The sequence below is a fragment of the Tursiops truncatus genome, chromosome 20, assembly GCF_011762595.2.
Source record: "Tursiops truncatus isolate mTurTru1 chromosome 20, mTurTru1.mat.Y, whole genome shotgun sequence".
NCBI classification, from domain to species: domain Eukaryota; kingdom Metazoa; phylum Chordata; class Mammalia; order Artiodactyla; family Delphinidae; genus Tursiops; species Tursiops truncatus.
The window spans coordinates 6,203,630-6,229,900 of record NC_047053.1 but is presented as its reverse complement, the minus strand read 5'-3'; the positions used below and the strand labels follow the sequence as shown (position 1 = coordinate 6,229,900).

Below are 26,271 nucleotides of genomic sequence, written 5' to 3'. Positions count from 1 at the left end.
TTTATCCCCTCGTACTGCTTCATACATTCTGCTGTAGGTCCCGTGTCCTTCACTGCATCCCTTAGAAGACCAAGGGTTCTCAACTTGGGATCTACCGACCTTTAGGCTATTCATAAAGCCCTCAAATTTTTGAGTTATTAACCAACTGCCACAGTAATACAGGAGGCAAACAACCACAATATCCCAGTGGCCGCCCACAGGAAGTGACTCTTCTTTAAGTGTCTGGAATCAGCTGGGGTTCTTCCAGGGGTTCTGCTTATCTTGAATGGCCTTGTTTAAATCTCTGGGGACACCCGGCTGTTGGCTGATCTAAGTTGGCCTTTGCTGGGGTGGCTGGGCTCCGGTCCCGTGTTTCTCCTCTCCCTTCTGTGCCAGAGAGCTGGTCCAGGCTTGTCCTTCTCGTGGTGGTGGGGGCAGTGTGAGATAACATGCCCTAAAGTGCAAGCCCATTCCAAGTTCTGTTTGTGTCATTCTCACTGACACCCCTTTGTCCAAAGCAAGGTCTGAGGATGAGCTCAAAGCCAAGTGGTGGGGCAGGTCACCCCACCCCACCCATGGTGGAAGGTCCTGCCGAGCTACATGGCCAAGGGCATAAGACAGAAGAAAGTGAAGAATTGGGGCCAGTGCAGCTACCTACCAAGGACTGTGTGCCAAAATACAATTGCTTTCTCGAAGGAGGATTTCAGGACAATTTCCCACTGTAACCCATATACCCCAAATTTCAAGAACCTCCAATATATACTCATCCTTGAGTTTAGGGACGACATCTTCATTTTTTTTTTTTTTTTTTTTGCGGTACGCGGGCCTCTCACCGTTGTGGCCTCTCCCATTGCGGAGCACAGGCTCCGGACGCGCAGGCTCAGCAGCCATGGCTCACGGGCCCAGCCGCTCCGCGGCATGTGGGATCCTCCCGGACCGGGGCACGAACCCGTGTCCCCTGCATCGGCAGGCGGACTCTCAACCACTGCGCCACCAGGGAAGCCCTTCATTATTCTTATATCTGTAAAGCCTAGATTAGGACCTGGAGCATAACAGGTACTCAGCAGATGTTTGCTGAATGAATGAACGAGTGAGGGAATGAGTGCCTTCTGTATGCAATCTCGGTGCTAGATTCTGGGGAGACAGAATTGAACCAAAGAGGCTTCTACCCTCAAGGAGCTTTCACTGTCTGCGCTCTCTGAGAGCTGCTGCTCAGAGGTCGGGGTCAGTGGGTGGGGGGGACAGCCTTCAGCCTCAGCCAGAATCAAGTTTCCATCATGATGAGATCTTGGGGGTGCAAGTGAAGGAAGGATAAGCTTTAGAGGAAACACAATATATGAATATGTTTGACTTACCTGGTTTCCCGGGTGGGTTGTCATGTAGAAACCATATGCTGTGCAAATGAACATACATGTGAGCTTAAGAAATGCAAGTGGAGACTTCATATTTATTGGTGTCACACAGTGAATAATGCATTTTCTTAGCAGCTAGTTCCAGAATCCCTCTCAGAGAAGGAAATTGCCTCAGTCCAAGAAAATATCTTGATAAGCTGCCCAGGGCAGAAGGCGAGACCCTGAGGGCATGGATGTCGGAGGAAACGAATTGTTTGTTTTCACCTCACGAGGAAGGAGAGAGCAAGGGGACGCGAGACAGTGGAGTAAGGGGAGGAGATAAGACCTGGGGCGGCAAACCACAGCTGAGACACACATCAGAGAAAAGAGCAAGAAACCCCTGTAAGAAACCAGTAAAAAAATAAAAAATAAAAAAAATAAAAAAATCTCTGGGCCGTTGCAGAAAATGCCTAGTAAGTGGTTTTCGGTAGATTACCAGGACGTGTTCTGTGTTTGTGACCCTGAAGTTTACAGCACGCTCAAATGCATCCTGCATTTTGTTTGTTCTGCTTTTGTCGTTTGTCTTTGTTATGCTTTTGTGGGAACTGAGAAGAAGACCCAGTTGCTCACCAGGATAAGTGTGGTCCCAAACACAGACAGCAGATTTGGAAACACGGCCTTGGAGGCAGAAGGGCTCAGACTCACCTTAGGAACCCGGGGTAGGATTTGGACACCCAGAGACCGTGGAACCCAGGGCTGGCCCAAGTTCAGCTAGATGACATGTAGGGGGTCTGTGTCTAATACCCGCTTATGACTCTCTCTACTTGTGTAACTTAGGGCTGGTTTCTTCAATTCTTTCTGCCTCTATTTTTTTCACTTTTAAGCTGGGGATACTCTTAGTTCTCCATGAGGTCCTTGGGAGAGTTTACTGAGTTAATGGATACAAGGCATGAGGCACAGCACGGGGCATATACACGCATACGTGTCAGCTATCACCGTGTTAGTTATTGTCATTATTATTGTTTTCGTTATTAATAGCTGACTTCTGCGTAGCACTGGCCTAGTCGACAGGAGGTGACACAGGACTAGGACTCAGAAAGCCAGTGACTGGTCTTAGCTCTGCCCCTGCGTGTCATATGGCCTTGAGAAATTCACTTTGCCTTTGGGGTCTGCAGGCTTCCCCCTCCCCTTTGACTGGAGGGCGTGGGACAAGGTTCTCTCCAAGGGTTGTTTTTCCCCCTCTCAACCTGAAGGGGGCGCCGTGGCCCCGCAGCTCTGCTCTTGGGCTCTCCGCCCCACAAAGCCGGACTTGACATTGAAGGAGTCCTGGGTCGCTGTCCACTCAGAAATCCATTTTCCCTACTCAGCATAACACTGAAGTGAGACTGACTCGGTGTGTTCGTTTACACCCCTTGGGAAGTTATTCCCCTTTTCACTTAATTACCTGATACCCAGACATTGCTGTGCAAAATTCACCTCTGATACATTTTGGAAAGTCATCTAGACTCGCTCGTTTGGTGCTTTGATTAAAATGTGCAACCTTCTCCAGGCTTCGGCACTTCGTTAAATAATTGCACCTCCAGGGAGAAAGTAAGCTGCACACACTCTGGGGCACAAAGAACAAGATAAACGTGGTTCACATCCAGCTGATGCTTTACGCTCCATCCCCCAGGCCAACACAGTGACTGCTGGGTCAAGTGCTCGGCCGGTGGATGCTGCCTTTAGGTGGCTTCCTTTTTGCAGTCTCATGGGGAATGAGCATGACCCAGAAACAGAGCGGAATCCCCACCCTTTCCTGGCTCCGTGGCTGCCTGACTTGGGCCCTGTCCTCGGGAAAGACCGGCCAAGGGTTGTCTCCACTAGGAACCCGGCTCAGCCCCAGGCAGCATCACAAAGGGACATCCCAGCGTGCAGGGGTCAGGGGTGGGCACAGGACACACTTCTTGGAGGGCACTGCCACGCTCCTGTGAGGGTGACAGTGTTGATTCAAGTCCCACTTTTCTTACTAATTAGTGATGTTGACCTTCAGCATTTCACTATACCTTTGTTTTTTTTGTTTTTGGTCTTCTTTTCTTCTCCTTCTTCTTTTATAAAATGAGGAATTTGACATCAGACAGCCCTGGGTGAAACCCACTTGTGCCACTCACTTGCACTAGGACTTTCAGCAGCTGGCTTATACATACCTCTCTGAGACTCAGTTTTTTCATCTGGAAAAAGTGGCTGAGAGTTGACATGAGGATTAGATCCCTTGAGATCATGTGTTTAATGCATAACACACAGCGTTAGGCACAGAGATGGTGCCTGTGGGGGCAGTAGTGTGGTCGTTTGGAACGAGCCAGGGTCAGATTTGGGTTTGGATCTTGGTCCTGTCACATTTTTAGCTGTGACCTTGAACAACTTGCTTATTTTCTGTGAGTCTCTGTTTCCCAATGTGTAAATAGAAATGGTAAGTATTTATTTTATAAGGTGGGAGGAGGGTGAGATTAAATGAGATGATCTGCATTACACACGTATCAACCTGTCTGGCGTAGAGTACGTGCTCCCTAAGTGCTTATTTTGGCCAAGAGATGATGATGACCAATGGCATAATGAGCTGGTTTTGAGCCCCAGGATCTTTGGGAAGTCAATCCAAGATGATGTCCTAATTACTAAGGTCCAAGAAGAGACGGATGCTATTTGGAGAGAGTGTGAAAAGTTCCTTCCCTAGTATTCCAACTCCAAGATATGGGAATTGAGAATCTAATCACTAGGCTGATGTAGATTCTTCTTGAATTTTCCTTGTTGTTCCACAGGGCACGGCAAGGAACCAAGGTGGGGAAATGAAGCAAACCATCTGTCACCTTCTTAATTTGCTATCCACCCTTCCATCCACCTGCCCGTTCTTCTGTCCATCCATCCATCCATCCATCCATCCATCCATCCATCCTTGATCAAGCTCTCACTAGGTGCCGCACTGTATAAGGTGCACACTTCTTACTCTTGAGGTTTTGATATCACAAATGGAATGGGACCATTCCTCTTCTTCCATGTGTCTGTTGGTACCTTCAATCTGACACAGGGAAGGCTTATTCTAGGCACACGATGCTGGAGGTCCTGTCCAACCTTTCCTGGGCCTGAGCATACCATGGGGACATGGTTACACCTGTTGAAAATGTTGAGTACTACAGGGTTGGACGCATGGGGTTTCCTCTTTCTTTTACCATCTTCCCTGAAGCTGCCTTGCATGTAGCTAAAAGCAGAGGTGGAACGATCTGGTTAAGTGAATGCTTGAGAATATGGAAATTCCTAGGACAAGTTAATTTGGGCATGTCTATGCCATACTTTTTTTTTTTTTTTCTTTTTTTAAACAGAGGTAAGTAAGGCATCAATCTGATCCTTAAGGACTTAACACAACTTAGGGTCTGGAAACCATGATCCTTTTTATCATAGGACCTTGAACATGCTAGCTATATACCCTTCATTCATTCTGTACTTATCATTCACAGCAATGTGATTTATATGTCACCAATTATTCAATGCTTGTCTGCTTACTGCTCCATGAGGACAGGAATCATTCATTCCACAAATAACTGTAACTCACCTGTACACATTCCAGCCACTATTCTGAGTCTAGCCTGTCTCCTAGAATACCCATTCTTGTTCCAGGGATGGGAATAAAGGGTGTTACTACTAAATGTGGTGGTGTAGTGGCATTCAAGCAGAGGCCTGAAAAAAGTGAGGGACCATGTCATGAAGGTATCTGGAGGAAGAGCATTTTGGGAAAAGGGAACAGAACGTATAATGGCTCTGAGGCTGGAACATGCTTGGTAGATTCAAGAAACAGCAAGGAGGTGAATGTTGCTGATGCAGAGCGATCCAGTTCTCGAGTGGTGGAAAATGAAATCAGAGAGGGTCAGAGGTGGCCCTGGCTCTTACTCTGAGCACGACTGGAAGCTACTTTTGAGCAGAATTCAAGTATTTTTCTGTTTGCCATGTGAACAGACTGTCATGGGGGCAAAGGTGGAGGCAAGGATGTGCTATGTCACAGTCCAGGTGAGAGTAGTTTGGACTAAGGTGGTAAGAAGCAGATGCTGTACAGATTCGGAAGATAAAGTGTTGAGCAAAGTACCAGGCATCAGTTATCAGTCCCAGAGGAGGACTCTAAACACTTCTTCCCATTGCATCTTGGTATTGGAGTCGCCAAGGAAAACACAGCATAGTCAGGCTCTGGATGGAATAACGCTTTACTTACATAGGGAAGAGACAGAGAGAGATCAGATCCAGTGGTGTGTGTCGGTCCCTCATGGCTATCAGGTCCCCACAAGCAGCTGACACAGGACGACTGGCCTACACATCTCTCTAGTGCCACAGTGGAAGGACCCCAACCTCTCCCCCATGTTGTCTGAAATACTGAAAGCTGGGGGTATGCCTGAGGGCTGTTGACGTGCATGCTTAAGTGGAACAAAGGAACAGTCATTGTGCATGAAACACGAAAAGATATTCCCGCTCAAGGTGATAAGCCTGGCACAGGGTGTAGGGGCTCCATCTCTTGGTAAGGAAGTGTTCCAGGCCCAAGGTTCATTTTCTGTGGCCAAGTGTGGGTTAAAAGACTGTGCATGAGGCCTCCTTTCCCAGCATCATCTACAGGATTTGTTGTTTGAGTGTTGGGAGTGGGGAAAAGAGAGGAGGAAAGAATGACTTCAAGGTTTTGGATGGAAGCATTGAGGTACTAATTACTGAAAATTGTGCAAGATCATGCGTGTGTGTGTGTGTGTGTGTGTGTCTGTGTGTGTGCGCATTGGGGACAAATCAGTAGTTGGGTTTTGTTCATGTAGAGTTTGAGGTGCCTATTAGAAATCCAACTGAGATGTACAGTTGCGCTGAGATGTCTGGAATTCAGGGGAGAGGTCCAGCTGGAGACAGAATTGTGGAAGCCACCAGTGTAAATGCCATGAGACTGCATGAGGTCCCTGGACAGGAAGGTTGACAGATAAAAGAAAGCTGAAGGCCGAGTCCAAAGTTTTGGGGTCTGGGATATGGGCAGGGGCCAGGAGAGAAGACCAAGAAGAAGCAGTCAGTGATGTAGAAGGAAAACCTAGAGAGAAGAGCATCCTGGAAGCAAGTCAAAGAAAAGTTTCAGAGAAAAAGGAGGGACAAACTTTGTCAAATGTTTCTGAGGCTACGTAAGGTGAAGACTGAGAATTGACCATTGGATTTGGTAAACTAGAAGTTATTGATGACCTGGGTGAGAACTATGGTGGAGTGATGGGGCAGTAATTCAGGGAAGATTGGGTTCAAGAGAAAAGGGAAGGAGAGAACGTGGAAACAACTGTAGTTAAGGAGATCAGAGAAATCGGGTGGGAGCAGGAAGGGATTGGAGGGGCAGGAAGGCTTTTTTTTATAGCTGATGGAAATGATCAAGAAGAGAGGGAAAATCCAATGATGCAGGGAAGGGGATGATTGACTGATAATGACTTTGGTATTGAAAAGAGAATGAGGCTATGGGATTCAAACAGAGGGGCTGGCCTTAGAGAGGAGCCTTTCCATTCATCCATGGTAATTCAAGGGAAGACAAAGTATAGTGCCCTGAAGTTGGTAGATGAGTTGGCGGGAGGCTGTGAAATTCTCTTCAGAGCAAGCTCAGGTGCTTGGATGAAGATTCAGAATAGTTAGGGTGAAATTTAAGAAGGGTTGTGTTTTTTTCAGGTGAGTATTAGGGAGAGAGGAAGAAAGGATTTGGAGTGCATGCTAGAGAGTCATGATAATATTGTGTATTTGAATGTAAGCAGGGTAAGAAAGAAAAAGGTAAGGATATGAAGGAATTGAGGGATAGTAAAAAGGTGGTAATGATCAGGTGGTTAGACAGGGGTCAATCATTTTTGGAACTGGCAAACTAAAGATGACAGATAGTGGTTGGAAAGTAGTATCCTTAGAATTAAGATAATGGAGGACTGAATGACCTGTATGGAAAGGTCTAGGGTGTGGCCATAGGAGGGAGTGGCCGAGTTAGGATGAGTTAGAATGGGAAGAGAGGAGGTCGTGGAACTACAAGTCAAGGGCATTGCAAGGGTTTTCTCAGTGGAAAGTGAAATTCCTGAGATCAGAACTGACAATGGGCAGGTGCTCAGATCTTGCAGGAATGAGGGGAGCAACCCGGGGTCTTTGGATGTGACTACTATAAGAAGGCATAGTGGAATATTCAGTCTGGCAGTATGACCTTCAAAACCAAGAGTAGTGGGGAGCAATGGTATAGAAGATGAACAAAGAGCAGGGAGGACCCCCCGCCTCCCAAGACCTAGTGGAACAAGGGGTATGGGAATGAAAAAAACAGCACTTCTTGAGAGGATGACAGAGGAAGCCGTGTCCTTAGCAGGAGTTTGGAGCTTTTCTTAGTGGTGGATTCTAGAGCCAAACAGGTTTGGACTCCTAGTGCTGCCTGCCTGGGGTGGCCCAGATTGCCCCTTTTTGGAGGCATCTTCTCTTCTACCAAAGACGATTCTGTGATGCAGTGTATCACAGTTGTTCCATGCGCAGGCTTTGGAGTTCAACTGCCTTGATTCGAATCCTGTATTCCTGCTCTCCTGCTTTTTAACTCCATGAACTTAGGCTAATCGATTCACCTTTCCATGCCTAAGTTTCCTCATCAGAAAATAGGCGTGGTAATGGCTTTAATTATGGGGTTGTTGTGAAGATTAATGGAATCGATACAGGTACAGTGCTTGGAACAGTGCCTAGAACATGGTTAAGTGTGTATACTAGTTTTTGCTAATAATATGATTATTTTTAAAATTAATCTTCTGCTCGGTTCCTTGTTCTGGAGCAGGCTCCTTGTTCTGTTAGGACAGAAAGGTGAATAAAATGTTTAGAGATACAACCGAAGATACAGAGATTTTGCTGATAATGGACCATGAGTTCCAGAGGACACAATGAGAGGATCTGGGGAGTTAGGGGTAGTCAGGTTAGGAGATGGACAGAGGTTTAAGCGAGGAGAAGCAGGGTGATGAGGGTTGAGTTTAGGAAGCCTTAGGGCTTCCTGTGCAGAAGTGAGCAGAGATCAAAAGCCAGGTGGAATCAGTCCTGTTGGGGTCCAGGTAAGAAGGAAGGGGGACAGGGAGCCCTGGGATTTCCTGCAGGTCGGCTGGGGAAGGGCACGGCTGGGTGAGGGGAGATATTGCCTGGACAGGGCAGAACTCGGGGCTCCCTCTTCACTTCTGCCAGTGGAAGTCATTAGCGTGGTTCAAGGCTCTGTCCCTGGCGACTAGCATCGTATGCTTGGTGGGAGGAGAACCCCTCTACATCAAACGAAAGATGCTTCTGGGGATCAACACATGAGTTTTCCCGCCAGCCCAGCCTCTTCCAACACCTCACACTACCCTTCTGGAAGCCTGTTTAATCCCTTGCTCAGATATCCTCTGAATTGCACCAGGCATCTCATCACGGCTCTGTACCTGTGATTGTGTTGCTTGTAGATAGTTGTACTTGTAGCTCACCTCACCCAGAGCTGAGATAAAAGGTGTCATGTAATGTTCCCAAAGCCGCCTCTCTCGTTGCCTGAGCAGGTGCTACTGCTGCGGAATTACCAAAGATGTTAAAATCGAGGCCATAAGGACTTGTTGAGCGTTGTCGTTTTCTTATGGGACAGATAGTTCCTATTTTCCTTGGCTCGACGCTCACGATTTCGTCAGACACGAAGCCCTCCCGCTGCCATCAACCCCGTGGCTGCACGGCTGTCTGCTCTTGGGTTAACTCTGATAAGCTCATCGAAGTCCCGGGTCCTAGCGGACAGCACTGCTGTAGACAGTAATCCAGGGATCGCAGACTGGATGGAAAGTTACCCACAGGCATATGCTGTTTGGCTCTCATAGTGATCAGGAACTTTCGTGTAAAATTCCAGACTTAACGACTTTTTTGTGGAAAATCAGGAGACCCAGCCACAAGGACTCTGGGATCCTACATGGCAACAGTTGGCTGCAGTTGAGTCGTGGCGCCCCCTGCAGACAGAGCACATGCTCTCTGAGTCACTAGGGACCCCTGCACGTGTGCTCCTTGGGGCTGTAACATTCGTGCTATGGGTCTGCTTCTCCTACAGGCACTGGCATTTATAACTCGAGCTACCCAACCTGGGTAAAGGGCCATCTGAGGGCATGTGCAGAGTGTAAAGGAATCTGTGAATGATTAATGAGTGCCTGGAATATCGATGTGAGGCCAGTGGACAGCACTCGGACTCTTCCTGGCTGTTAATGAGAGTAAACAACTTACATCATCTCTTAAAAAAAACAAAACAAAGACCTAATTAATTGACATATTCTGCTCTTCCTGGAAATTTTAAACTTACATCAGAAGCATGGGAAACTATGGCTTAAACCCTTACCTTATGCTTGAGAATACCGTGGTTATCAAAGTAGAAAAGTGCCTGATTCTTTCCCAGGATAGTGGAGAATTTCACAGCTCCCTTATTCTTTCATGCTGTAGCAACACCAATTATCACCTGCTGGATTCTTCAAGGTGTGTGTGTGTGTGTGTGTGTGTGTGTGTGTGTGTGTGTGTGTTGCCACCCAGAGCTTTCGGGAACAGGAAGTGGAGTTTTGCATTTTCTGTGACAGCAGTGTAAAAAATTAAACAGTCTCGTGACGGAGGTTATTCTTTTCCCCCTGAGAACAGCTCAGTCTCTCAGTAGCTGGGATCTTGAGCAAATTATTTAACCTCCTCAGTTTTTGCCTGTCTACATCTGAGGGTAATGGTTTTATCTCACAATGTTTTTGTGAGGGTTAAATATAATGTTCTTCATGCAAGTGCCTGGCATGGAGCCTTCCGCTGAGAAGGTTCTAAAGAGAGTATTTCTGTTCAGGGCATTCACAAGAAAAGACCCTGAGCAGAGTGGGAGCCGCGGGGGATGCTGACACAATGAATCCCCAAAAGCCCAGACTGAGAACAGTGGTCTGAAGGATGGGGATGTTCTGCCTGATTGAAGAAGCACAGACAGACTGGAGAGAGGGCAGCTGTGCATTTGCTGATGTGAGTTACCAGCCCAGGGAGGTTTCTCTTCCTTTGAGAACCAGGTTTAAAGCATTGCTGCTCAAAGCAGTAATTTCCCCTGGGAACAAGTGAAGAAAAATTCTTTGGCCACAGCTCTCTGACTCTGATGTCTCTTTGCTTGCGGCCATTTCCCCGAGGGAGGTGGCCCAATCAGCTTGGGTTTTCTAAAATGGTCCAGATGCCTCCTTCCCCAGTAGTCATCAACCTTGACAAGTAACAAGTGTTTGTGGAGCGCCTTCTCATGGCCAGGTGCTGCTTTAGGTTCCAGGATACAATGATGATCAAGACATGCCTTTGCCCTTAAATAGCTGACAGTCTAGTGGAGGAGATAAATAGGGAAACAGACAGTTAAATACAGCCTGATAAGTGGCACAACTGGGGTTCACTCAGGATGCCATGGAAGTTCATGGAAGGACAATTAAGTCAATTTGGGAAAATTCGGGAAGCCTTTCTGGAAGACGTAAGTTCAAGTTGAGACGTGAAGGATACGTAGAGATAGCCAGGCCCATTCAGGCAGAGGGAGAAGCTTGTGCAAAGGCCCCGGGGCAAGACAATATGGTGGGTTTAGAGCCCTCCTGGTGGTTTTCCTGACTGTGGGGCTGCTAGGGAGTCCCAAGGGACTGGTCAAGAGAGCAAAGGCCCCATCGTGAAAAGCTTTGTTTGCCATACTAAGGACTTTGAACTTGATCCTTAAATTTTTCCAGCCATCCCAACATTTGGGGGCCCAGACTGCATCTCTGAGATGGCTTCACATACCCAGAAGTGGCACATACATAGCTCCCCTTTTGAAAAGCACAGTCACACTATCTGTCCCCTGGTCAGGGATGGCTGCATTCCTGATACAGAAAGAAGATGACCTAGGCACATACATTTCCCACTTTCAGGGGCAGGTCCCATTCACATCTGTTCCATGGTCAGAACAATGCACCCCAAATTTTGGTTTGCACAAACTAGAATTTATATATACAGCATTAAACATTTATATAAAATTTATATACAAAGATTTATATACAGCCTGCTACTCTTGCTGTTATCACTGACCTACCTGTCCTCACATCTTTGGCTCTCAGGAGTTTAAAATATTGTTAAGTGTTCATTCCATAGACCTCCAACTCAGGTTTGCAAAGTAAAGGGTAAGGCTCTTGTTTTTGCATAACTGAATTTGGGTTCTGTCTCCAGTTCCACACCTCTGTCCATGGAAACTGAATGGTAGTCATTCCAAGACAAACTCAACCAGTTCAAGGTTTTCTCGATTCATTCACAGTTCTCCCCTTTCTTCTTTCCTCCATGATTGAACCGAATTTCCAGGAGACTTGAGGGCTGTCCAGGCGTTGGAGTGGCGTTTGGTTCTAGGCCATGACGTCTTCTCTTCTACAGCTACCACTATGGCCTCACTCTCATTGGCCCTGCTTGTCCTTGCCAGGCTCCTTTGGGATGTCTGAGCCTTCATCTTTTCCCTAGTGGTTAGTCCATAAAGGTCACTCTGAATCTCCACGAGCTGACCAGGGGCCACTAGGGCCCACCAGCCCTAAAGATTGCATGAGAAGCATTCAGTCTCTCGCCTTCCCATGTGGAGCCTGATGGGTCAGGCCCATTTCCCTAGACCCTGGAGTCGGTTCTCCATCCCTGTGGCTCCATGGAAAGATACGGGTGGAGAGTCCCAAGGCCCTGCTCAGCATGGAAGCTGTGATTCCTTCTGCTCTTGAACTTACGGTACTCCTCCATCCCTATAGACCTGACCTCAAAGGGGCAAGACAGGACCCCCACCTCAGGACCACTCATAATTTCCCCCTTTTCTCACTTTAGGGGATTTTAATATAATATGAGAGGTGGTAAAACTGGCTCTAACCGATCATGAATTCTTCTTGCTTACTTTTTTGGAAATAAGCTTTCTGTGCTGGGTTTTTATGCGCTCTGCTTTGCAACTCCAATATCCCTTTCTCAGGCTTTTGCCTCTGCCTTGGGTTCAAACATTCATTTTGAAATGTGAAAGCTGAGCATGGATTTATTACTTTTTTTCCCTTCTTCACCGTTGTGACAACCTTCCTCAAAGGCATTTGGAATAGAACAGTCTCACAGTTGGTCAACAGAAGGTAGAGATAAAGGAGTAGCCAGCCAAACTCCCATGGGTTTTACCTCCATAATAGAAGTATCCTTCCGCAGCAGGGTTACCCATCGTGTGTAATAAACAGGGAGCACTTGTCTGATTTGAGATCTACAAGGGGACTACAGCAGGAAGAGGATGAGCTGAGTGCTGTCCGTGGTCTAGAATGCCAGGGGCAAAGGATCCACTTACTTTCTTCCCTACTAAAACCACTAAACATAAAATAAATAAGCAACAAAGATGTACTATATAGCATAGGGAATCACACCAATATCTTGCAATAACCTATAATGGAATAAAATCTGCAAAAAAAACCCCCCAAAAAAAATCTGAATCACATTGCTGTGCATCTGAAACACAATATTGTAAATCAACTACACTTCAATAAAAAAAGAATAAAATCTTACACAGATGAAAACAAGGCGTATCAGAAGGCAAGTGCATGACAGAAACGCTATGCTAGTAAAAACGTCCACTGAAACCTCTATTTCCATCTCTCTCTCTGTCTCTATCTCTGCCTCCATCTCTATTTCAACTCTTTACAAGCCTGTGCACCCAGGAGAATGTGATAGTTGCTGCTCACTGTACCCTCTAGAGGCCAAAGAATGGCCAACCCAGTTGTGTCCAGTGAACCCACTGCAGAGTTAGACCAAGGCACACCAGCTGCTTCCTGGCTGCTTTCTCAGCCTGGCGTTTGGATCTGGGAGCGTTCTATCCACAGGGCTCTTAGGAACAGGATCCCAGCACACAGTGTAGAGAGGAAGTCTCTTGGTCCTCACTGCAGTGTGTTTGTGTGTGTCTAGTGGACATCAGAGACTTCCTGTTCACTTGTTTTCCAAGGTTGGGCGTGAGAGTTGTCAGTTTATTCATTTGCTTGTTTCTTTTTAATGTTAACTGGGAGAGTTGAGCCTTGATCAGAGAGAGCATAGGATGGTCTCAAGTAGAAAAGTCCTTGGATCAGCCTCAGAGGCTGAGCTCATTGTGAACCCAAAACTCAAAGGATAATATTCTAGCTTTAAATGCAAAGTTTACCTGCAAGTGACTGGGTCATCCTTGATCCCTGGAGGTCTCTGTGGTGTTCTGGGCCAGAATGGGTGTCTCACATCACAAATCAGGTTTATTGGTCTCTGGTGCTGGTGTGCTGTAAAGGGTTAGCCCAGAGGGCTTGGGGTGCTTCAACCCTGCACGTTCCAGAGAAAGGACTGGCCCTTGACCAGAGAGATCTTCTAAGTCCTCGGAGTATTCTGCTTGATAAGAGTGTTTTTGTATACCTGGGGCCTTGGGCTACCCCAGATAGTTTATGGCTACACTGTGATTTATAATGAATGTGTGCCTTTGTTTGCCTGGGGACCTGGGCCATGCTGTATCAGTTTGACCTCTGGAACTGCTGAAGACAGGGTAGCTAAGGTCAGTCATGTGGGTATCTCATGCCTAGGTGACTGACTCCCAAGAAAAACCTTGGACCTGAAAGCTCAGGTAAGCTTCCCTGGCTGGCAGTACTTCCCAGGTGCTATCACACATCATTACTGGGAGGATTACGTCCTGTTTGGGCTACTCTACTGAGAGAGGGCAGCTGGAAGGCCATGTCTGGTTTCTCCTGGACTCTGCCCTCTGTACCTCTTTCCTTTGCAAGTTTGAGTCTGTATCCTTTCACTGTCATAAACAATAACCATGAGTGTCAGAGCTTTCCTGAGTTCTGTGAGTCCTTCTGGTGAATCACTGAACCTGAGGATGGTCTTGGGAGCCCCTGACCCAACTGGGAACCTTTCAAAGGGAGAGATGCCACTTCTTGCCAAATTTCAGAGGTTCCACGGCCCTTGCAAAATTTTTTCCAGTTGGCTTCAGGCTGGTTCTTCCTCACTTGAACCCTTCTGGACAGTTAAATTTTCCTGCGATTCTGAGGTCCCTGACTCCTGGCCCTCTGACCCTTGTTGTTGAGTCATTCAACTTTGCAGTCACAGATTGCTCTGACGTCCTCAGCCCCAATGACTCAACTTCCATTCACCTCAGCAATCCACGTCCACTGCCACCTCCTACACCTTGTTCATCACTTGGGACGGCTCAGCCTACAAAACAATATGCTCAGAAATCTAGCATTACAACCTCTTTGGGCCAGATGTTTAAGAACATGAGTTGTGGGGTTAGTCAAGTCCAGAGTGACTTAACTTCCTTGCGCTGTAGTTACTTTCCCGTAAAGTGAGAGAGGACCCAATGGAACCATGCCTGGTGCATACATGCCTGGGATTACAATAAGAGCTACTGTTACCAGGCTTGTGATGGTTAACTTTATGTGCCAGTTTGACTGGGCCATAGGATGCCCAGATATCTGCTTAAATATCATTTCTGCCTGTGAGGGTGTTCCCAGAAGAGATCAGCATTTGAATCTGTGGACTCAGTAAAGCAGATGGCCCTCCTCAGTATGGGTGGGCATCATCCAGTGCCCATGGGCATGGATGCATGGGCCGGAATAGAAGAAAAAGGCAGAGGAAGGTAGCCTTTTTTCTCTCTGCCTGCTGCCTAAACTGAGACGCTGGTCTTCTCCTGGCAGTGGCCTTGGACTCACAATCCTGGCTCTACCAGTTCTCAGGCTTTCAGACTTGGAATGGAACTGCAGCGCCATTTTCCTGGGGCTCCAGCTTGAAGTCGGCAGGTCACAGGACTTCTTAGCGTCCATAATTGCATGAGTCAGTTCCTTATAATGAGACTTATTATAAGGAATTGGTTCTGTGTCTCTAGAGGACCTTGACTAATACAAAGCCTAATGGCTACGTGCTGGATATATTTGACACCTGATTTTGCAGGCTGTCAGACCTCTCTTGGCCTTGCCCATCTCCCCTTCTTAGGCTAGATTTAATCACCCATGTCTTCGAGGGCCCTCTCATCCAATCCTTCCTCACCCTCAGCTCCTTGACCTCCTTCCACAGCTGCACCTCCATCCCCAGTGCTGTGTCAATCCAAATGCTTGTTTTCACTCTCCCTGGCCTGGGGCTGCTGGACAATACTTGGGGAAAATCACATCACCATGCTGAAGTGGTTCCATTACACGTTTATGAGCCTCTCAGCCTCTGCTGGGCTGCCACTGCTGCTCGCTTATCTTTTAATTATCTCTAGTTGACCTTCTCTTACTTTCCCTTCAGCGGCTGCCCCTGACCTCCACTCACTCCACCCAACCCACCGTCATCTCCTCATTCCCAGCTTATGGGGGAAGCTGGGGCTCTGCAGAGATAATGGAGACCCTCAGAGACGATCTATGTCATGTATGCCCCTTGGTCTTCTTAATTTGTCTGTATTTTTACCTATATTTGCTTCCTTCATTATTCTATTTGAAGGAGTTATTACTCATCGCCAAAGTTAACCTTTCTAGCAGTAACTGCTGACTCCTTTGCTTCCTGGTTTTTTCTCTAGAAAAAAATTTTTGTTTGTTTGTTTGTTTTTTGCGCGGTACGCGGGCCTCTCACTGTCACGGCCTCTCTTGTCGCGGAGCACGGGCTCCGGATGCGCAGGCTCAGCGGCCGTGGCTCACGGGCCCAGCTGCTCCGTGGCATGTGGGATCTTCCCGGACCGGGGCACGAACCTGTGTCCCCTGCATTGGCAGGTGGACTCTCAACCACTGTGCCACCAGGGAAGCCCAATTTGTCTATATTTTTACTTATATTTGCTTCCTTCATGATTCTATTTGAAGGAGTTATTATTCATTGCCAAAGTTAACCTTTCTAGGAGTAACTGCTGACTCTTTTGCTTCCTGGTTTTTTCTCTAGAAAAAATTTAATTCCCTCTCTCATATATCCTCCTTCTCGCTCTCTCTCATTCTCTCTCTCTTTCTCCCCCCGCCCCCCAAACCCCAGGCTTTTCTCCCTGATATACAACTATGCCCACACTTCTCTGCCTCATCCTTTTCCCTTTTCTTTCTACACTGCTTACCTTTCAAGATCTGCCCCATGGGTCCCTATCTTCCCACTGCCTAAGTAGTTCCTACTCGCTCTGTCAAGTGGTCCTTGCCTTTGCTGTCCAGTGGAACCCTATGGGGGCCATAACTCATTCATTTTTAAATTTCTGGTTCCCAACAGACATCCTAGAACACTGCAAGAGTCCAGTGGGCATCTGCTAGTGGAACCAGGAAGGATGATGTGCGGGTGGTCCAGAGAGAAAGGAAGAGTAGAAGCAGGGACACGACGGCACTCTGTGGCGGGAAAGCAGGACTTGGCATCTGTGTGTCACGTGAAAAAAGGACTGGAGTTGCTCAAAAAATCTTCCCTGCTCCGGGTGTCAGGGACAGAATGCTGAGCTGGGCAGCACCTGTGTCTGACATAATATGTCATATATTACGGTTTTATGCTCGTGTGCTGGGAAGGAGCAGACTTGGATTATCTCGCTGCCCCAGGAAATAGCCATGTAGTAAGCGATAATGGGATCAATGTGCATGAACTGAAATTCTCTCTCCCCTCCCAGGGAAAAGAGCAGTGGGCAGAATTCTCTCTCAGGGAGAAGGTGTGTGGGCCTCAACGTTGGGGATAAAGAGAGACCTGTTAAATCAGGTGACGGCTTTGGGAGCTGCCAGAACAGAAGGTGGTGCCACAGCCCTCCAGGCTGGACCACTTTTCCACCTGCCTCTCTGGCCAATTATGCTAAGTGAGGTTCTCTTCTGGTGTAAGAGGGACGTTACCAGCCCTTTCTTCAGGGCACAAAGCTGCACAAAGCTTCTTTCCGTTTTTCTTCCCACTTCTTTTTACTCACTGGCACTTCTGTGTCTTAGATTTTTTGCCCACGTTGCCGTTACAGCAACTTTCAACCATATAATGTCGTAGATATTTGGCATTGAGGATTTAACACTAGTGACTTCTGCTTTAGGCATCGTATCCCAAAGAGCCATGACATGGAGTAGTTTGTCATGTTGCTAAAGTATGAGTCTGTATGACCTGCTCTGTGATGGGGCGGGGGCGGGAGTTAGTTAGCAAGTTAGTGAGTCTGGTCACCTGCCTAACCTATGCATTTCATTATTGCTTTTTTATTCATTCATTCGACAAATATTCTTTGAGTATCTAGTATATGCCAGCCCCTATGTTAGGATGCTAGGTTGGCTATAAAGTGGGCAATGAAAAGGTTCTCTGCTCCCGTGGACTATACCATTGGGAGGAGGATGAGGGGAGGGAAGAAGAATAAACAAAACAATTAATTGCATGTGGTGATATGTTCTATGAAGAAAATAAAGCCGGGTGATGTGATGGAAAAGCGAGAGAGAGAGGTGAGCATTGGAAAGGAGCCCTGCCCACTGCAGCCAGAAGGTGGAAGCAACCCACGTGTACGTCAGTGGATGGATGGATAAACAAAATGTTGTGTATTCATAAAATGGAATATTATTCAGCCATAAAAAGGAATGGAATTCTGATACATGCTACGATGTGGATGAATCTTAAAAACATTATGAATAAGCCAACACAAAAGGGTAAATATTGCATGATTCCATTTATATGAATACTTAGAAAAGGCGAATTCGTAGAGACAGGGAGTGGACTAGAGATTACCAGGGGCTGGAGGAAGGGGGAAGGGGGAGTCATTTCTTGGTGGGTACAGAGTTTCTGTTTGGGGTGATGAAAAAGTTGTGGAAAGAGGCAGCGGTGGAGGTCACACAACACTGTGAATGTACTTCATGCCACTGATTTGTACACTTAAAAATGGCAGGTTTTGTATTACATATATTTTACCACAATTTAAAAAAAGAGGAAGGAGGGAGATTTGCAGTGAAGAGAGGAGCCGCCATGTGAAGATGGGGGGAGGGGACCATCCTGCTGGAGGGCACATCAAGGGCAAAGACGACAAGGCAGGAGAGAGCTCGGATTGGTTTTGGTTCTCCGTTGCTTTGTGCGTAGTAACGATCATGAGGTGTTAAAGATGCTTCTTTGTTAAAACAAACAAAAAGCTTCAGAAAGGAAGTTGATGGTCACTCCTGGCAGGGGTAGTGAAGAGGTTTAAAAGCAATGGTACGGGTGAGTTTGGGGATTCTCAGAGCTCTCCAAATGCCTTCCTCAGGAAGGCAGAGAGTCCTCTGCAGCTCTCGGTTTGCAGGTCCAGCCTCCCATCCAGCTGTGAGCATCTTGATGCTGCCCAAGGTTGTACTGCTTCAATTCCGTGCCTCCTACCCTTGTATTTGGTGAGTGATGGGTGACTAAGTAGGCGGCCTGGGAGTCATTTACACGTGGGGCTGTGTAGGCTAACAGTGCTAAACGAGCAAGCAGGAGAAGTGGAGTCTTAGCCTCGTTCTGCCGTTAACTAGCTGTGTGTGTATAGACAAACGGCTTAGTCTATCTGGGCTTCAGATTCTTCCTCCGTAAAATGCATGCCTCGGACAAGGTTAGAGAAAACCGATATACAATACACATACTCCTTTTCACACGTCTGACAGTAGGGCCACATGGTGATGTGTGGACACCCCAGGCCTGAGTGGCCCTCCTCCAAGCCAATATTCCTTACAATTTTTTTTCAGTATTTACTTGCCTGGGGAGGTGGAAGAGGTTAAAAGCAACTGATTTTTTTTTTTTTTGTACTAATAAAAATTGTATTTATGAACTTACTTCAACAAGGCAAAGCAGAATCACTGAAAAATTGTTTGTGTGTTCTTGTTTCCTCTTTGGGTTTCTGTAGTCCACTTTAACGTGTATATAATAAAATAAATTTCTTCTTCTGAGAAAAAGGCACTATATCATGGGATATTTAGATTGAGATTTTAAGTTCACTGCGACTGCCTGAGAAAGTTGTAAGAGGTTTCAGTAGAGCTGGGCTTTTAAAATTTTCGTGTCAAGGTGCTGTCTGCTTTGGTGGGAGTGGGACAAATCATATTTAACTGGTTGAGCTCGGTGATGTTTTAGTGTTCATTTTTTTTTTTAATAAATTTATTTATTTATTTTTGCTGTGTTGGGTCTTCGTTTCTGTGCGAGGGCTTTCTCTAGTTGCAGCGAGCGGGGGCCACTCTTCATCGCAGTGCACGGGCCTCTCTCTCACTATCACGGCCTCTCTTGCTGTGGAGCACAGGCTCCAGACGCGCAGGCTCAGTAGTTGTGGCTCATGGGCTCAGTTGCTCCGCGGCATGTGGGATCTTCCCAGACCAGGGCTCGAACCCTTGTCCCCTGCATTGGCAGGCAGATTCTCAACCACTGCACCACCAGGGAAGCCCTAGTGTTCATTTTGGATCAGCATTTCCCAACAGCTGCCCCGAAAGCCTGGAACTCCTGTAGCTGTCCAGGGCAGACATTGCTAATGGATCACAGCACTCCTTCCTGCAGAGCCCAGATGGGACTCCAGCTTTCTCGCCATCACTTCCAGTTATGCATTCTATTGGCCATCCTTGGGCTGGGTGGATGCTGTGATTCCTTCTGACCTCAGTGTTGTAGAACTCTGTGATCTTAAATTTTGCATGATTTAAAAGTAATCACTGTTTGTCTGGGACCTAAGTAGCTGACATGTAATTTGGTTTCAGACATTTTGATGTTTATGTAAATGTTTGTGTAGAAGAAAATGATGTTGGAAGCTAGAAAAACCCCTCCTAGACATCTTTCCTGGTTTTATAGCGTTTAAAAGAAGTGACAATTGAAGGAAATTTTATGGAAATATTCTGGGCTACTGTCAACTAGTATGGAGAGCAACTGAAGACCTAGAATTCAGAGGGTGGTCCTAGAACCTGGATGGAAGGTTTTCAGGAACCAAACAGCTTTAGCAATGGATTGAGGTAGGAAATGATCTGAGAAGATCTGTTGACAACTGCAAAGGCTTTATTTATGTGAACTACACCAAGCGCCAATCTAAATTAGGTTGAACTTTGAAATAGCCAGTGCTGTAGCAGAATAGCTTTTGCTCCCAAAGGCTGACAATGAGAGTATTTAAGGGAGATGAACACAAGCTTTAGAGATGAAAAAAACATGGTTTTGAATCCTGACTTCTGCAATTACTTGCTGTGGCACCTTGAAATAAGTAATTCATCATCTTAGACTCTGTTTGCTTATCTGGGCAATGAAGATACTTACCACTTAACTTTCGGCATGTGGTGAGGCTTAAGTAAGATATCAGTGGTGACACCTGCTGAGGCCCAGAGCCGGCATGGAAATACAGCCTGGGTGATTGCATCAAGCATGAGGAGTGCTTCACGGACACTTTCCAGTAAGGGGTCTGTGGTCGGAGCACTGATGAACTTGGAACCAGAAATTGGGTCTGTGGAGGAGAAACACGAATCAGCTGTACAACCCAACAGGAAAACAATATCAAGAGGCAAATCACAACTTAATGGAGGAAATGAAAATGGATACAACGGGTTTCTATCAAATGGGGCGGGGGGAGGGGAAGATTATCCTACCGTTGGGATTATAAGTCGGCATGGCCATTTGGAAAGGCAGTTTGAAAGTTTTGTCCAATTCCACTCAGCAGTGTACCCCTCCTCCCCGTTTGATGGTTCTGCCCTACACAAACCACCAGAAGAGGAGGAAACCCTTGCCCTGGTTTATTTATTCTTTATAAGTTACAAAGTCCTGTCATATGACATGTGCATTCATCTGTTTGTAATTTATTACCTATTGGAGTGTAAGCTCAGTGAGGTCAGTGTCTTTGTCTCTCATGTTCATAAACATACCATCATGAAATGCAGAACATGAGTGTATAGAAAAGATTCTAGAAAGTTCTAGAGAGAGAAGAAAAAAGAAAACCTTTCATATGAATCATAACAGCAATTCAGAAAATATGTTGTGTTTAAACATACGTAAATGATACCCTACTGTATGCATTATTCTGCAGCTTGCTTTTTCAGTCAGCATTTGGCTTGCAGTCTAGCCATATAGGTACTTAGAGATCTACAGCTATTCTATTTAACTTCAGATTCTGTCATCACTGCTTTATTGCAGGGGTAGCAAACTCAACCTCTACAGAGGTTATGCAGGACACCTGAATGTGAGGCAGCCTTGGAGGAAGACGTGTTATAATCACATCTTATGCCTGCCTAATTACATGGCCATATAAAACGTTGTATATGCCAACTAAAATCACCAAACAGAACATTTACCAACGTTATATTTTGCCTAAGAACTAGCAGTTTGCGAACTTTGTCATTGTTTTCTCATACTTAATGTTATGGGTAATCTTTTGTGGGTAACCATTGGTATTTTAGGTTATTTCCTCTTTCCCTCCCAAATTAGGACTAACTTGGGTTACAAATTTGGGGATTAACTTGAGAACACAGGAGGTAGGGAAAGGAAGATCGAAATGTCAGTTGCATTTCTTAAAGCTGATTGGAGAAAGTGATTTTAGATCTGTGGCCAAAGGCACTTATAGTCTCTCCTCTTGATTTTGACAGAATCACGGGCAGAGTCACAGTTCACCTGCACATCGCCACCTGAGGTTGGACTCCTACCACCTGGCAGGTAAGGAGACACGATGCATACTTTTTATAGCTTATGAATTTGACCAGACAGGAGTAGGAGCTGAGCCAGGCAAGCTCAGTTCCCTCTTTCAGAAGCAAATATCAGATAAAGCACTACTCTTAGGCGAAGAAATTAGTAGAGGTGGAGACAAAAGCTAGGAATGTTATCCTCACAGAAGTTCCTCTTCACTGAAAGCATGAGACTAGTAGGGAGGTTGATTCCCTTAAAAGATAACCAACATTTGGTCTCCGGAAACTTCCCTTCCTCCTCCTCTTTCTTCTCCTTTTCTCTCTTTCGTGTAACACATTTAACTAGGACAACTCTTGATCTTGGTTTCTTTTCATTAATTTTTCCAGCTACATGGAGAAAACCTTTTCATTGCTAGCTTTTGGTATTTCTATGAGTCATGGATTCTTTCTTCTGATACATCTTTTTTTTTTTTTGCGATACGCGGGCCTCTCACTGTTGTGGCCTCTCCCGTTGCGGAGCACAGGCTCCGGATGTGCGGGCTCAGCGGCCATGGCTCACGGGCCCAGCCACTCCGCGGCATGTGGGATCTTCCCAGACCGGGGCACGAACCCGTGTCCCCTGCATCGGCAGGCGGACTCTCAACCACTGCGCCACCAGGGAAGCCCTGATACATCTTTGATTACTGTTTTTATTCTATTAGCTTTGATCTGTTCTCTGATTCATTATCATTTCTCTTACAATTTTCAACTCTTTGTTTTAAAATTATGTTGATTTCCGTAGGTTTTTTTCATCCCCTCTCATACCTTCATTTTCCTCCTAAAATTCATGTCTCCAGCCCAGACTTCTGTCCTAAGCTTCAGATACATATATCCAATTGTTGTCAAGTTCAATGTATCAAAAAGAAGTTCTTTTTTAAAATTATTATTTTTTAAATTTATTTTTAAAAATTGAAGCATAGTTGATTTACAATATTGTGTTAGTTTCAGGTATACAGCAAAATGATTTGGTTATACATATATATGTATATGTCTGTATTCTTTTTTCTATTATTTTTCATTATGGTTTATTACAATATATCGAATATAGTTCCCTGTGCTGTACAGTAAATCCTTGTTGTTTATCTATTTTATATATAGGAGTGTGCATCTGTTAATCCCATACTCCCAATTTACCCCTCCCCCACATTTCCCTTTGGTAACCGTAAGTTTGTTTTCTATGCCTGTGACTCTGTTTCTGTTTTGTAAATAAGTTTATTTGTACTATTTTTTAGATTCCACATATAAGTGATATCATATGATATTTGCTTTTCCCTGCCTGAGTGACTTCACTTAGTATGATAATCTCTGTGTCCATCCACATTGCTGCAAATGGTATTATTTCATTCTTTTTTTATGGCTGAGGGTTGTATATATATGTCTTACATCTTCTTTATCCATTCATCTGTCAGTGGATACTTAGGTTGCTTCCGTGTCTTGGCTACTGTGAATAGTGCTGCTATGAATATTGGTGTGAGTGTATCTCAAAAAGAAGTTCTTATCTTCGTCTTAAAACTTGTTCCTTCTCCTGACTTACAGCCTATATACCCTTTAAACCACGTGGATTGAAAAATCATGTCTTCTTTTCAGGATTCATGGAGAAGATTAGATGAGATAATGCAAGTGGCTGCTGCTTAGCTGTCAAGAAAAACGGGGACATAAAAGTCTTCTTGCAGAATGTGAGCCTGCATTAGACTGTAAAGCACAGCTGTTGTCCTAGGACTCCTTCACTTCCTGTGTTATGTTCAGAGCTTTCCTTTTATTCTTGGTAGATTCCTAAGAAAGACTGAAAGGCAAGGAAAAGTTTTGAGTCCTTATATACGTCTTAAAACATCTGTATTGTTTCTCATATTCAATTTATGATTTAGATGGGTATCAAATTCCAGGCAGTAAGTTCTGGCAGTAAGTTTTCCCCCAGAATTCTGAAGGTTTTGCTCCATTATATTCCAGTGTCTGATGTTGCTTATAAGAGGCTTGTTGTGTTTCTGATTTCTTTTCCTTAGCATATAACCCATTATTTTTTCCTTTCTGGGTATTTTTATTTTTTAATTTATTTTTTAGTGTAGTTATATACCAATTTTACTTTTAAAAAAACAAGTCTGGGTGGGCAGGGGAGTTGCCACACAGGGTGGAAAGAAGCATAAGAGTAGATCAGGTGGTTTCAAAGATCGTCAGAGAAGCGCTCAGAAACTCTATTCCAACCAGGTCCTCATTACCTCTGGGTATTTTTAGAACCCTTTCTTTATCCCTGGGGTTCTGAAATTTCAAAACAGTGTGCCTTATTTGGCTTTTTGTTATTCATCTTGCAGAGTGTTTTATGGGCCCCTTCAATCTGGATACTTATTGGCTTTCAGTTCTGAAAAGTGCTTTCCTATTATTTCCTTTGATGATTTCCTTTTCTTTATTTCCCCTGTGGTTTGAAAGCCCAACTATTTTGATATTGTAATTTCTGGGAAAAAACCTCTTTTCCTTCCTCCACTCTTTTCTACCTCTTGATCTTTTGGTCCATTTCTGGACTGTTTCCCCAACTTTATATTCTATTATTGAATTTTTGTTATCAAATGTTTTGATTTTCAAAAGTTTTCTCTTTGTTTTTGAAATGACCATTTGGGTAGTGTGCTGTTATTTTTGTAATTCGCAGCGTGTAGGGACGGTATCTCCTTTCACTCCACCAAAGAGTCTATTTACAGATTTTTCTTCTACTCCTTTAGTCGTGTCTGAATCATCCAGGTTTCTTACTTATATTTATTTGTTTTGCTCTTTTTCTTTCAGAGGGCTTTCTCAAGTGTCTGCTTGTCCTTTGCTGGCCATGTCTTTTTAAGGTGGCAAAATATACTTAATGTAGGATTTACCATTTTAACTATTTTTTTTTCGGTATACAATTCAGCGGAATTAAGTAAATTTCCATTGTTGGGCGACCATCCCTACTATCCATCTCCAGAACTTTTCCATCATCCCAGACTGAAATTACGTACCTATTAAACCGTAACTCCCTATTTCCCCCTCCCCCAGCCCCTGGTAACCATTATTCGACTTTGTCTTTTGATGAATTTAACTATTCTAAGTACTTCAGGTGAGTGGAATCATACAATGTTTGTCCTCTTGTGTCTGGCTTATTTCACTTAACATAATGACTTTAAGGTTCGTCCATGTTGTAGCAGGTGTCAGAATGTTATACCTCATAAAGGCTGAACAATAACCCATTGCCTGTCTATACCACATTTTGTTTATCCATTCATCCGCTGATGGACACCTGGGTCGCTTCCATGTTTTCCTTCTGTGAGTGATGCTGTTGTGAACATGGGTGTACCTATATCTGTTTGAGTCCTTGCTTTCAATTCTTTTCATGTATTTTTGAAAGTGAGACAGTAAAAAATTATTAGAGACTGTGTGTGTACATGCGTGTGCTGCTTGTCTGGGAGCTCCCAGTGGATGAAAGGGTGTCAAAATCACTGTCTGTTAGCGGATGCCAGGAAGAGAATATCCGTTCAAAGGTGTATCTGTGCGGGACAGGCTTTCTCTACATAGGGCAGGAGTATTGGAACATTTACAACATACAACACAGCACTCCATGCCTACAACTTACGGCGTGAATGGTGTGTGGGCGACATTCTTTCTCACCTTCCAGGTGTAATTTCCCTATACTTTGGTATTTCTTTGATACTTGTGACTGTGATTTGGGAGGCCAGGGATGGGATGCAGAGGGAGATTTACAATTATATGTTTGTGCTCAAGTTGCCTGGATTCTTGGAAATTCCTCTAATATATATGTTTTCAGTCAGCCCTGGAAGTAGAGATCATATTTTATGAGCACCAGCTACTTATATAACTGTGTAGATAGTTCAGGATTAAGTAAATGTTAGCTCCATCTTGGAATGTAATGAAGACGCCTACAGGGAACAGAGTGGAGGTGGTCTCCAGGAGGCTGGGATTCTGACTCAGGTCCGGCCTCCACCCCTGTGGTCTGTTTTCAGAGGCTGTGCTCTGGCCTTTGCAGCCAGCAAGCTCTCCAGTCCAGTAGGTTTCCTATGAAAAAATTCACTTTTGAGTTTTTATTTAAGTGTCTTTTTTTAAAGTAAGAATAACTTCCATTGGAGCCTTTCTCACAGACAGGGTCATGATATCGTTACCTCGATGCCTGCTTTTGAGCAAAGCACAGGGATGAGGACAGGAGGGGTAGGGGGCAGAGTCTGAGCAGCTGGTGTTTGTTTCAGCCTCTTCCTGGGCCGCTTCAGAGCCGTCACAGAATAGGGATGCGGCATCACCACTCCCTGCACAGCCCCGGTGCGAGGCTTGAGGTGTGATGTGCGGATACGGTGGTGTGTTTGCACTGGCTTTTATTTATTTATTTATGTAAATTTTTTTCTTTTTTTTTAAAATAGATTTATTTTATTTATTTATTTATTTATTGGCTGCATTGGATCTTCCGTGGCTGTGCG

At 45.2% G+C, this 26,271-nt stretch overlaps 1 protein-coding gene and 1 non-coding gene across 7 annotated transcripts in view; one reads left to right on the top strand and one right to left on the bottom strand.

Annotated features, from left to right (window-relative positions):
• The window catches only part of ADPRM (ADP-ribose/CDP-alcohol diphosphatase, manganese dependent), a 381,091-nt gene that overhangs the window by 153,646 nt on the left and 201,174 nt on the right, over positions 1–26,271 (top strand). For all 6 annotated transcript variants that reach the window (XR_012328492.1, XR_012328489.1, XR_012328490.1 and 3 more), the window contains exon 6: positions 21,761–21,827. The gene's annotated coding sequence lies outside the window, so the exon portion shown is untranslated. The remainder of the gene's footprint in view (positions 1–21,760; positions 21,828–26,271) is intronic.
• LOC141277437 (small nucleolar RNA ZL8) lies at positions 23,975–24,054 on the bottom strand. Its single transcript, XR_012328863.1, has one exon. It is a non-coding gene; the product is annotated as a small nucleolar RNA ZL8 (small nucleolar RNA).